Source organism: Alligator sinensis, unplaced genomic scaffold (genome assembly GCF_000455745.1).
Source record: "Alligator sinensis unplaced genomic scaffold, ASM45574v1 scaffold288_1, whole genome shotgun sequence".
Lineage (NCBI taxonomy): Eukaryota > Metazoa > Chordata > Crocodylia > Alligatoridae > Alligator > Alligator sinensis.
Genome location: NW_005841876.1, coordinates 1,214,127 through 1,226,849, shown reverse-complemented (window position 1 = coordinate 1,226,849; position 12,723 = coordinate 1,214,127). Strand labels below are relative to the sequence as shown.

Here is a 12,723-nt window from a genome sequence, read left to right as displayed (position 1 = left end):
GGCGGGCAGCCCCCGCCTCCTGTGATCTGGCAGGCAGATCGGGGGCTGTGCCACACCCCCGGGAGGGCTGCAGGGGCTGTGCCGGACTCCTTCCAGGGGTGCAGGCCCCTGATCTGCCTGCCAGATCACAGGAGGCTGGTGCTGCCAGCTGGGACTGGCGCTGAAGCCAAGTAAGCCTGGCTACGAAACATTTCGAGTGCCCTTGTTTCATTTTGAAGCTGTTTCAAAGGCTTTTGTTTTGTTTTGATTTTGCTGTTTTGAGCTCAAAACGATTAGGAACAACTTTGAAATGAAACACCGGATGAAATTTTGCACGGCTATATTGCCTATGGTAGGTTATTGTCAAGTGTCCTATAGGCATCACACTTAATAGCCTTCTGTGTAGTTGCTGTCTTCCGCTGCTTCTGCTTGGCTCAGCAGGATCTACAGATGAAACCCTGACTTAAAGTTTGAGGCATAAAACTGTTTACCTTGTGATACTTTAAGACTGAAAAAGCAGGAGATTTGCTATCGTTATATCCAGAAGCTGCTATCTTGCTGCTCTGCAACTATAAAAAAATTTTGAAATGGCATTTCATCATGGCCTAAAAGAACAAATGAGGTGTCTAGACTAACAATATCTATCTGTTATGTAGCCTTAAAGATAAGAAATACTACTTTGTGAGAACTTACTGAAGTTTGCAGTTTCTAGGATGAGCAGTCCATGTTTTTTACTATTTATGGTAAATATATATTTTCTATAATTATATATATCAAGTCACATTTTATTTCAGTTCTGACACCTTAATAATAGTGATAATGGTGGTGGTGATGATGATGATGATGATGGTGATCATCATCATCCCTAAAATACAAACTGTTTTTATGCATATATATTTTTAAATATGATGAGTATTTAAGATATGCCAAATCCAGACATATGCAAGTTGTGTTCAGTAATTAAGGAGCAAGGGTGTGGAACATTTTCTCCCCTTACTTACTGGCTCTTCAACATCGCAAAGTGTTTTAACACAATGTACAACAAAAAAGAGGAAGAATTACTCAGAGCTAATGAACTAAGCAGATGATCTTCCCAGGAAAAACAGCACCCTTTCATTTAATTTTTCTTCAGCGAATGGAATTTCCTTTCTCACATTGCTTTTACCTTTGCCCTTCCTCTTGCCAATGTTCTTTAAACTCTTCTTGGACCTAAGGAGTCCAAGAAGCTCCTGAGTTATGATCATTTAATCAAGAACCCAAGTATGCTTTAGACATGCATTATGTGTACCTTTTTATTACTTATCCTCAGAGGTAAAAGGATTAATCCCTGTCAGAATGGCTTGTAATCACGTATCCATCAACCAGCATAAGTCTTAAAGATAAATTTGAGAAAATATACCTAAATCTTCAAGTTCCCTATCCTTTCTCAAGTAGGCCCAAAATATTGAATTTAGAAAAGCAAGATAAATATTCTTACGTTTCTAAAACTGTACTTCTGTCACCTTTTGTCTGTTAAACACACTTTTCTATTCCTAATTTGTTGTGTATCAGTCCTATACTACTGTTCTGATTCCTTTTGCCCTGGAGGTTTTCAGCTGTGATTTTTTTTTTTTAAACAAGTTTGATATGACCGTACCAGGTAACCTCTGTAGTAATATTTTGACAAGAAGGTTGTCATGCTCTTCTCACATACAGGTCCCATCTGCTGGCTCAAGAATGTTCCAGTTTTGTTTAGTAGACACAGAATATACCAAATGCAGAATAATTCAAAGGTTTGTGCTGGAGTTTCCACTGATTTTAGGCATGTGCAGATTCGGGACCTAAACTAAATATGTCAAACGGAACAGCACTGTCGTTAAAACTGTACCCTGTTTTCTTCATTATTAGAAGCTTAGGATCCTTTGATAGAATAGAATAACCACATTTAATAGGTTCAGTAGTGGCTCCTTACTTAGTAGAGAAAATAAGCAGTGCAGGAAACAGGTCAGACTAGATGAACATAATTGTCCCTTCTATCCTTAATAGCTATGAAACTGTGCATAGCTACACAAGCAAGTTACCATGAAATAAACTGGGGTGTAGACTTAGAGCACATCCTGTATTCCATAGTAATGACCCATGTGCATGCTTTTAGCCTTTGATGTGTGTAAGATAAGGTATCCGTTTTAATGAGGGTCAGGCTACATTACACTTACTATGAGGTAAGAGTGCGCATGAAGGAAATGACCTTGCTCTGATCAGATATTCATGCCTGGCAATGAACTGTTAAACAATGATCTGGCAACCTGAAATCTGCCTGAATTGGCTATCTTGGGAATTCCTTGGCATGTAGAATGAGTAATAGTGCCTTTATACTAATCTCAGCATGGCCCCTGGTAGATATTCTCCAGCATCCAGGAATAACTACAACAGTTCCTTGGTGCCATAGGCTTCTGGGCACAACTTACACCTGAGAATGCTGTAAGCCAGCGGTTGCTAAACTTTTTAGGTTGGGGGTCAGAATGACCCAGTTTCGGTCAGGCAGGGGCAGGCGGGCAGGAACACTGCTGCTAACATCATTTCTCCTAGGCATGGCAAGAGAGAACTGCCTGTTGCCATTGCTTCACCTCACCATGGCATGGGACAGGAGTGGGCAAAATACAGTCTGCGGGCCAGATGAGGCCCGCCAGGCCATTCTATCTGGCCTGCGGGGTCCCTAAAAAATTTAGAAAATTAATAGTTATCTGCCCCTGGCTGCTTGTCATGCAGCCCTTGATGGCTTGCCAAAACTCAGTAAGCGGCCATCCAGTCGAAATAATTACCTGCCCTGGTATGGGAGAATGCCCTACCATCAAATAGAGCTAAAATGTAGCTGAATGCTGCCATAACCCCGTGTCCAGAACTGGATCCAAAAGCTCCAAGGCCTGGATTTGGCTTATGGGATGCCAACCTAAGTCATGCAGAAGGCTGCCTAAGATTATGGATCTACCCAGGTCATGCCAGGCCACCTTGCTTGCTTCCCTCTTCAAACTTCAGTTAGTGTAGCTTGGCCATTCCAGAAATGCTGAGCCAGATTTCTACTTGCAGCAGTTTCTTCAGGATCTTCCTTTTGAGGAAAGGACATAGATCTGTCCCACTCACAAACTGGCAGGGGGTCAGCTCCAGATTCCACACTGGGGTTTATGTAGTGCTCCTGCACAACTGCTTCACAAATATTTAACACTGCCATTTCTGTAACTTACACAAGTCCATAAATTCCAGCTTTGGGAAACAGACAGTCTAAAGCTCATCATGTTTTGCATTTTACGTGTCTTTAAATACCCTTGTTGTGTGAATACATAGGAGTAACAATAATTAATTCTTTGAGTGATCCTGTACTTTACATTTTCAATAAATACTGTAAGAGATGGGTGCAGTTAAGGACAAGCAGATGAAATTTATTTATTTAATTTTAATCTGGTAAGATATTCAGTCATAGCTCTCCCTCTTGTGGATGAAAAAATAAAACCATCTAAATTGAACTGCTTTCAACACCTGTTCTTTGCTGCAGTTATTCTAAGCCACTGGTGGAAAATGTGCCTAACTGGATGGCAAATGAAGGCCAGTGATTTGACAAGTGTCTAACTCAGTAATGAGATCAGACCATAGTCTTAACATACAAACTCTATATTGTGAGATGTGTTAGTCTACTGAAAAGCATTTAGATCATAAATTACCAATGTATTAGAGTGCATGCAGGTAAATCAACTGGATGCAGGTACACAGGGTTAAATTCAACTTTTATATGGAGCTTGCTGACTCTGTATTGAGATTTACAAGGCTCTACTGTAACTCTGTAGGTTTTAGAACACATACCCTAGAGCTAAACAGGATTATAGTACTGTTAATTCTGAAAGGTTTCAGGTTTTAGTAGTTTAATAATTGCACTTAAGCCGAAAGTGATATCCACCAAAACTAATATAGTCCTAAAATAGAATTAAGGGAAATAAAAATTAAAATGAAGTATTAAGAAGAAGTCATAGCACCTTCTTTTTAAAATACTCATCTCAAAATAGGTTAATCAATTTTTAATAAAGCTTTCAAAGAAAAAAATGCTAAGTTGGTATAGATGCTTCCCTGTTATGTTTCAAGTAGGTCAGTTTAATGTTAGTGGAGATCTCTGTGTAAAAGAGAGAGAGAGAAATGGTTTACTATGGAATTATACAGGAAACCCTCACTATTTGCGGGTTTGGCATTTGCAGTTTCAAATATTCATGAATGCTGAACCTGCTTCTTAAATACACTTAAAGGAGTGCCTCGGGAGCTCTGCGCTTGCCTCCACGGGGCTCCTGCTGCTGCCACGCTCCTGCCACCGCTGTCGCCACACTCCCGCCATTGCCAGAGCAGCCGTGCCCTCCCTCCCCACAGCCACCTTGGGCACTGGGTTCATGAATGCAGATGGTGTTCATGAATGCAGTGCCTTATTCGCGGATTTTGCCATTCACGAGGGATATGAGAATGTGTTCCCTGTGAGTGGCGAGGGTCGCCTATACTACGTTTCAGTTTTGATTCAAGCTGCTATCATCTCTACATCAAACTCAAATGTTTAGTAGTGCATTTTTTTTAGCACCTTCAGTGATTGTGTTACAATTGTATTTGGGAGCCTTTGCTTGGCCTTGATCAGGACTTGCATGATAATCCTCTTTGCAGAAAGTAGGAGTAAACACAGAGTAAGTGCTCACTTGATGGGCTTCACAATCTGGACTACAGTAACTGCAGGCTGTAGCTACTCTTCTAATAAATAGTTAACATTCAGATGTTTGCTAGGGAAAAATGCAGTGCCTGTAGGTGAAATCATATGAGTAGTGTAACCCTCAAGGCTTATGGTAAATAATTTGTTTCCATTAAGGTTTTTTGTTATCCTTCTCAGGAATTGCTTGCTAAGTAATCAGTGTATTAAAAATCTGTTTTTCTTGTGAAAGGACTTAAAAAAAATATTTATTGTGTGGCATGTACTGACATATTGTGAATGAAGAAATGAGTAGTGACTCATGTTGCTATCATTCCTGCACCTCTGGAAGAGCCCCCCCACCGGACTCCAACCCTTCCACCACTCAGCTGGACTGGGGCCCCACTTATGTTCATCTGCTCCTGGCTGGGCTGCATGGTTAGCTGTTCTCCATAGGGGCCTTGATTTGGCCCCCACCCCTTTTCTTCCTCACAGATTGACCTGCTAGGGCTTGGGATAGTGGGTGTGTGCATGCATGCACATCCATCTGTCCTCCCAACCCAGGATCTACCAAAGGAGGCTCCAGGATCTACCTTTAGATTGGGATCTCCAGGTTGGTGACCAGTGCTCTAGTGGTCAGAACTCAGAGCAATAGCATCAAACTGCATCAGAAGAAATTTAGGTGGGAGATTAGAAAGAATTTTTGGACTAGGAGGGTGGTCAAGCATTGGAACAGTCTATCTAGAGGAGCTGTGTAATCTTCATCCAGATGTACTTCTGGTCTACTTCTGAGTCCGCTGCAGAGTGAACAGGTTCCCCCTCCCCCCCTTGCTTGGCAACTGGTGCCTTCTGGGTCTGGGAGCACCCAGGGTTCCTCCGCAGCCAATTGCTGAGCCAGAGGGTGTGGGGGAGGGGTCCGCCACCAAGCATGCAGGGCACCACCCCCTGCACTCCTGTGGGATGCTCCATCCGCCCCACCATCTCAGTGTTCATGAGCCACGCCTGGTACCTCAAGGTACATAAAAAAAAAATCATATAAAGCTGTGTCTATGGCTGAATCACTGATTTTCCAAATCAGAATCGAATCTTCAGGTTCAGCTGAATTGAAGCAGGACAGTGATCTGAATCAGCAAATTGAATCGCTGTCTCTTGAATCGGGCTGAGTCCAGATCAAATACTACCTGCTTCGCACACCCCTAGTGAGAAGTAGTATAACCACATTAATTCAGGCCTCCACGCAGACAAATTTGGTCCTTTTGAAAAGGAGGGTATATTAACTCATTCAGAGCTAGCTTGTGTATCTCTGCTTGATATTACATTATGCTGGGTAGACAGACTTTTAAGTAATTTAGAAAATCTTGCAATTGCATGTCTAAATATGCATATAGAATACTAATTTTGGTCTCCTGTTTTTCAAAAATGTTAGCCTATAAGTGTATTCTCAGTTATGTAAACCTATGTAAATCTCCTTGCCCAAAGGTGATTAGCCTAAAAAGTATGAAAAAGTATCTGAGTATTTCCTCCTTCCTACCTAAATGCACCAACAAAACAACTGTATTTACTCAAATATAAGACACCCCCCCTCACAATAATTAGACTCTATATATGGAAAATGTATAAATTTCTTATAATTTTCCAAGTATAGAATCTAATTATTGGAGATTTGCCTTGAGTTTGTCCATCTTCTTTTGCTACAGCAGGGAAAATAAAATCTGGGGGTCAGATAGCCCCCTTGTCCTCTGCCCACCTGCCTACCCCCAATTTCTTCCCCCTGCACCCCTTTCTCTGCTTCTTTACTGTCAGACCTGCTCTCCCTGAGCACATGGAACTCAAGAACACATCTGAAAACACTGACCTCAAAATAAAGAAATCTGTAGTAATTTGCATATAATAACCATAGATTTAATTCATGCAGAAATAATATATCATACCTTTTTGTTAAACTGCTACAAGATTAGAACAGATACGCCATAAACACACTTTAAACAGCACTTTTGTACTTATTTATATGTAGTACAAACTGGGCATGTCTACGCATACAATTAATATGCCTGAATTTTCTTCACAGGAAATTCAGGCTCATTAAAGCACTTCAGGCCACACATCTACATGTGCGCCTCCATTGGAAGCAAATTGCACGTGACAGGAGAAGCCCAGTCCAGGGCTGCTCTTACCCTGCTCTGGCCCCCTGCAGAAGCCATAATGACCCCTTATATTTGAGTAAGCCTGGTACTTACTGCATGCAACTGTCTTGAATAATGATCAACAGTTGTTCTATGTATGAAACACTGTTTCACAGCTAATTTGGAAGGGATAGTGCCAGTCAGCTCAACCTGTGTGGTTCTATTCTTAATGTGCTAACTTCTCTCTAGAGGGCTGTTAATTTGCTTATAATTTTGACTTTCTACATTTGCCAGTGTTGCAAGGACATGCCGATGTATTGTGCAAGGGCTGGGCTGTAAAAAGCAATCTTATCAGTCAGTTTTATCCAACATGTAACGAGTACTTATTTTTTTAAGCAGCCTCTCACCTCACTTAATACAAAGTTTATGCTTTCTGTCTAAATTTCTTGTAGTGAGTTTTTCTCTTCTTTCCTCTGGTATACATTGAAACAATAGAGATACAGATAGATGATTACATAGTGTTGGTTGCATCTATTTTAATTTTTGAGCTTTATGAATTTAATTCTTGGTAGCAAAAGCCAACTAAGTGTTACTTTTGAAGATTTTGCAGCTGTAGATGTTGGAACTGGAACAACCCTATATGTAACCATTACACTCAGATTCTCGTGCCCTTTGTACATAGTCACTAGAGATCTGAATACTTAAGAGAAAATAAGCGGGAGAGCAGCAGTCTTCTGGTGCTTGCCAAGTTATATTGTGTAAATACTTATTGTGTCACTTCTTCTTGTTCCAGTTCCCAGGATAAATGTATATGAGTTAGATGTTGAGCTATTTGTTTGATATATTGGGTGAACAAAGAAATAGAACAGAAAATTATGGAGAGGTTTTAAGCATTTTGTTGTAGCATAAGTTGTTTACTTTCTGAAAACTCGTATTTAGTGAGAATGTTGGCACTATAGTGTAGGTTAACCAGAGCTAGCTCTGAGTGAGCCAGGTCAGGTCAAAGAACCAATATTGTTAGGACAGAGCTGTGTGTGGGATAAATTACCCTGCTAAGAAAAGAGTAAATTCGCTCATGAAGACCTTTATGTTAACATGGTTGTAGTGATCCTCCTGGTCCCTGAGCTACATAGGTGAAGTATAGGGGGTGCACATACACCCCCTGAGAGCATTGGTGCACCCCCTGAGAGTGAGCGCTCAGGCAATGGATAAGCAGAGCTATGGTGCCCCTCCCCCTCCCCAAGAAGTGTTGCTGGCACTTCCCTGCTTGGTCCACCTTTGCTGCCGATGCCTGTGTCACCACCTGTGGGTGGTCGCCCAGCCTCGGGAGGCACACATCACCTGTGCTGAGATCGCTGAGCTAGTTCTAAACAAGCTATCTTTTTGCTGCCCAACAATGAGTATCTGTAGACAGACTGAATAGAACTTTACGGTGTGAGTGGTTCCATTGAGCCCACGGTCTACAAAAGATGTTGGAAGCTTTCCCCATGTGTTCCTTAGGGACACTACTTCACTTGAAATTCCTTGGTACGCTGCTCATATACAATCTGAACACAAGTGCTTCTTTTTTTAACATTTATTTAAGACGAAGCGGGATCAAATAACTAGGGCAGGGGGTAGGATGGCAAACCTCCTGAGCTGCATGGATTCACTAGCAATTAGATTGTCCCCAATTTCACTTGGCTGCACAGGAAAGTGTAAGTTGCCCTTAACTCACTGCCTGGTCCTGGTCCTAGATTGACTGCAGTCATTGGGAGAAGCAGGGAGGGAGGATTTGGGGCTCCTTACTTAAGGAGAAAGTGGGTAGGGAGGGACAAAATGAGGAAGCCCTGGCACTTGTACTACTCACTGCTTAAGTCAAAAGGGTGAGCCCACTTACCCCTGGCTCACCCACTTACTCCCAAACCTCCGAGAGTGGGATCAAGGTTGAAATTTTGACTGAGTCACAAGTCTCTGACCTTTCCTGGGTTATTACAGCACATCGACTTTACACAGAGCAGATTGGAAAGTGACAATATAGCCTTGGATGAGATGAAGCACTGGAAAGGAGCCTTTAAGAGGGTCTTAATATAAATGGAAATTACTCCTATAATCATTCAGTGCAGCTGGGAGCTGGGGAGATGGCAGGCTCTAGTGCATGGCTTCCCCTGCTTCAAGGGCTGGAGCTACAGACATGGGGAACAGAGCCTTGGGGATAAGGCAAACTCCACTCCCTCCTCCGCGCAGCGCTGGCCAGAGCCATGCCTGCATTAGGCACAAGCGCCCTGACCTCCCTGCCTCCTCCTGCTGCTGCTGCCAGGGAATGGGGGCTGCATGCCATGGGGGAGTGTGTGGGGATCCCTATACCCCTCAGCCTCCCTCACACACCCACACCCTGCCCAGCTGAGCTCTGTGCTCCCGCTGCCCCTCTAGGAGGAAGAGGAGGGAGATGAGTTCTCCCCTGCATGGAACAGAGCCTGCCTCTGTCCTGGGGGATAAGGAGAAGTGGGGGGAAGAGTCCTGCTCTGGGGCTGGGCAGCACCCCATACAGCCCCTCCCTCCCCACCCCACAGTGATGGCCGAGAAACTGGGGGAAGAGTCCCCCTCTGGGGTGAGCCAGCCTCATGGAGCCCCCTCCCCAGCACCAAACAGGGTCCTCCTCCCAGCCCCGCGGCAGTGGGGGAAAGGGACGGGGGGGAAAAGTTCCCCTCTGGGGCTGAGCAGCCCTGGGTGCCGGGATTGCTCCTGGCTGTCAGGGAATTGCTGGGGCAGGCCATGTCCCCCTCCTCAGCTCAGTTTCCCTATGAAAGGAAGGGCTGCTCTAGCACCTCCGAGCTTCTGGCTTGAGCCGCTGCAGGCATGTGCCGAATGTCTATCCATTTGCAAACCAGTTCACTCTCTGCAGGTTAGACTCAATTCACGCTCAGGCTTTTTGAATGTCTGTCCCTACCCTTGGTGTCAAAGTGTCTAGTTTTCTTCTTGTTGCACATTATGTTTTTCATGAGCAATGGTAAACTGTGTCATCTCTCTCTCCTCTCCATCTCCAAGCAGGTCACGGGAGCAAATATCCAGGATTCCATGTAAAATCCTGTTCTTAAATTATACTATATCTGTTTTTATAGATAGACTTGTTACTGGAGTACCAGTACGGCAGCCAAAACACAAAGTTTTAGAACCGTGGTAATCTATTTAACATTTCAGATAACCTCCAAAGATTTTAAAATAATGACTTCCACATTTCTTTGGAAGTCTTTTCTTGGATCATGACCTTTTTTCATAAAAAAAAAGTTTTTTTCAGGTCAGTCTTAGAGTTAAGATTTTGTACTTTTTGACTAGAGACTTTCTTGTTTTGTTTTTGTTTTCTTTTCTCTTTTGTGTGTGTAATCTTTTACCTTCCCTGAGATTCTAGCAACCAACAGCCTTGAGCAGGCATCCTGGGTAACAGTAGTGGCCATAACTTTTAAGCATTTACTGAAAGAAAAAAAGACTTTATCAGAGGTTTAGTTTTTTGATTAAATAATGTTGGTTTGTGTGCTTTTCAGGGAATTTTTTTTTTTGAGGAAGTAAATATATTGTCCAAAATTAAGTATTTTTATTTAGAAATGCTGCCTAGATGTCTCATAACCTATGATGTGTCATGGTCAGAGGTCCCAAGATGTAGTGCTTTCCATATTCAAAATGTTACATGATTGTGGGTGCTGTCCAACCAGGAGACCTGGCCTCCTGAAAATATATGGAATTAGAAGTACAGTTTGTATGAGGACTGCTTGTGAATTTCTAATTAAATAATTTCTAATGCAAATATTTTGGTGAAAAACAGAATTTTTTTCCAGGCACATGCCCCATTTTCAAGTACCAGTATGTCAGGAAAGAGGATTTTTTCACTTCTTTTAAAAAAAAAAATTCCTCCTAAAGGGAGGAGTAAGGGGCAGGACTTGGACTACAACACATCCAACTTTCATGAGAACCCTTTGGACATAGGTCCACAGGATGGCATCTCTTTGGGAGCACTGGGTCTGTCTACACATTCATAAATGTGCTATAGTTACTGCGCATTAAGTTTAGTACTTGGATAACCAAGTACTAAACTTAACACACAGTAACTGGTGCTACTGTGCAGTAGCGTTGATGCATGGCTTTTTAAGGATGCTAACTGCACAGTAGCGTATTAGCATGGGTTTTGCCTTGCACGGTATTACGCAGTAGAATTAGGTTACTGCATTGCTAGCATCTCATGTAGATGCACCCACTGAAACCATTCCCCTAAGCATGTGGGTTTGGGGAAGAAAGGAAATTCCAGGAAGATTCCATCCTGTAGGCCAGAGGAACTCATGCTTTAGGAATAGACATAGAAAGCATCACTTTTCAAAACCCTTGGCCATCAGGCTGGTTTTTACACTTTTCTCTCTCCTACCTGTGATGACTGGTTTAATCTTCTTATGGCCCCTCTTTCATGTCCTCACCACCTCAGTTTGATTCTACCTGACCCTCATATTCTACTCCCTCCCTTCCCTGGCTTTTCTCTGGCCATGTTGCTTCTATGCGGCTTCTCTTCTCTTTCACCTTTCCATGTAGCTGATACCCTCCTAGTAGAACTCAACACAGACAATTAACCCCCCCACCCCAAACACCAACCTTTTCCCTCAAAAAATGTGCTGCTAACATGACATCTGTCAGTTGCCCCTTAGTTCATTGTATATCTGTTTTATTTCCCTTCTCCTGCCCTCTGTATTCCCCATCTACTTGAATTGTAAATTCTCTGAGATTGGGGTAGGCTCTTACTCTGTGGGTGCAATATCTAATATTATAAATCTATGTTTTTGGTTGGCCCCTAGGTGCTACCAAAGAATAAATAATAAATAAATAATCCTTATGCAAAGCAATCAATGTGGGGTGTCTTTGCTCTTCTACCTAAGCTGTGCACCTGCATAGAAGTCTAGTTCCAATTTGGTTGTATGTCAGTTTAAGCCAAGTAGTACTTTACAGTTTCTCATTTTGCAGTTTGTTTTGTTGATTGCATATATATGTGTGTGCACACACATGCGTGCATGCAGGCACGCTCTGAAAATATGACTCATTTTCAGTGTCTGCTTGGCTTTCAGTTGTTTATACTGAGGTGCATTTTCCTTTGCCTTTTTGCATATCATAATTGTTTTTCTTCTCAAATGTACTGCAATTCCTCCCTACTTTACATGGTAGTTTAAAAGGAACATTATATTCTGTGTGGTTATGCTTCTTCTTGTCAGTTGTAGACATCTGATATATTTTTCTTTTCCTTCTGTGTAAATTCTGCAATCCTTGATCAGGTAAAGCTGCTAATGATTTCATTAGTGACATGACAGTTTCCATTAAGCAGTATTACCCGTTGCTTAATGGAAATAATGTCTGCCCGGGGCCATGGAGCTCTAATTCGGTGAAAATTAAGTAGCTAGAGAATTAGTCCAGCAAGTGATATGGATTTACTTTTCAATTTGTTAACAGAAGATTTACCTGATCTAAATAAATATAGAGCTGTACCCATCATTAGGAGAAAAAGAAATCTTCAAGCCCAAAGGTTGTGAAAGTCCATCTTTTGCCTCATATTGCAGGAAAGATTCCAAAGGGTGAAAAGGTTTGTGCACTGAGACACCTGGGAGATGATTTATCACAAACTTTCCTGGATTTTAGCTCCACATTACCTGCAAAGCTCAAGCTCATACCTAACTGGCAAAGTCTATAGCCCCAAAAGCTGCTGGAATAACTTGTTTATAAGAGGATGGTGATAGTTTTAAACACGGACCCCCATCTGCAGCTTTTCATCTTCTTTTTACTGGGTTTGGGTATTTAAATTACTATTTGATTTAGTAATAGCTGTGTAGGTCTACAGTTAGACCAGAATGGAGGAGTACATACAGATGGGCTATAAAGTCCTAGGGTAAATGGATATAGACAGTTCAGTGGTTAGGAGTTCTGGAA

General features: G+C 42.3%; 1 protein-coding gene across 2 annotated transcripts in view; it reads left to right on the top strand.

Annotated features, from left to right (window-relative positions):
• Positions 1–12,723, top strand: part of COL4A1 (collagen type IV alpha 1 chain) — a 118,517-nt gene that overhangs the window by 11,277 nt on the left and 94,517 nt on the right. The gene's annotated exons all lie outside the window — the stretch shown is intronic.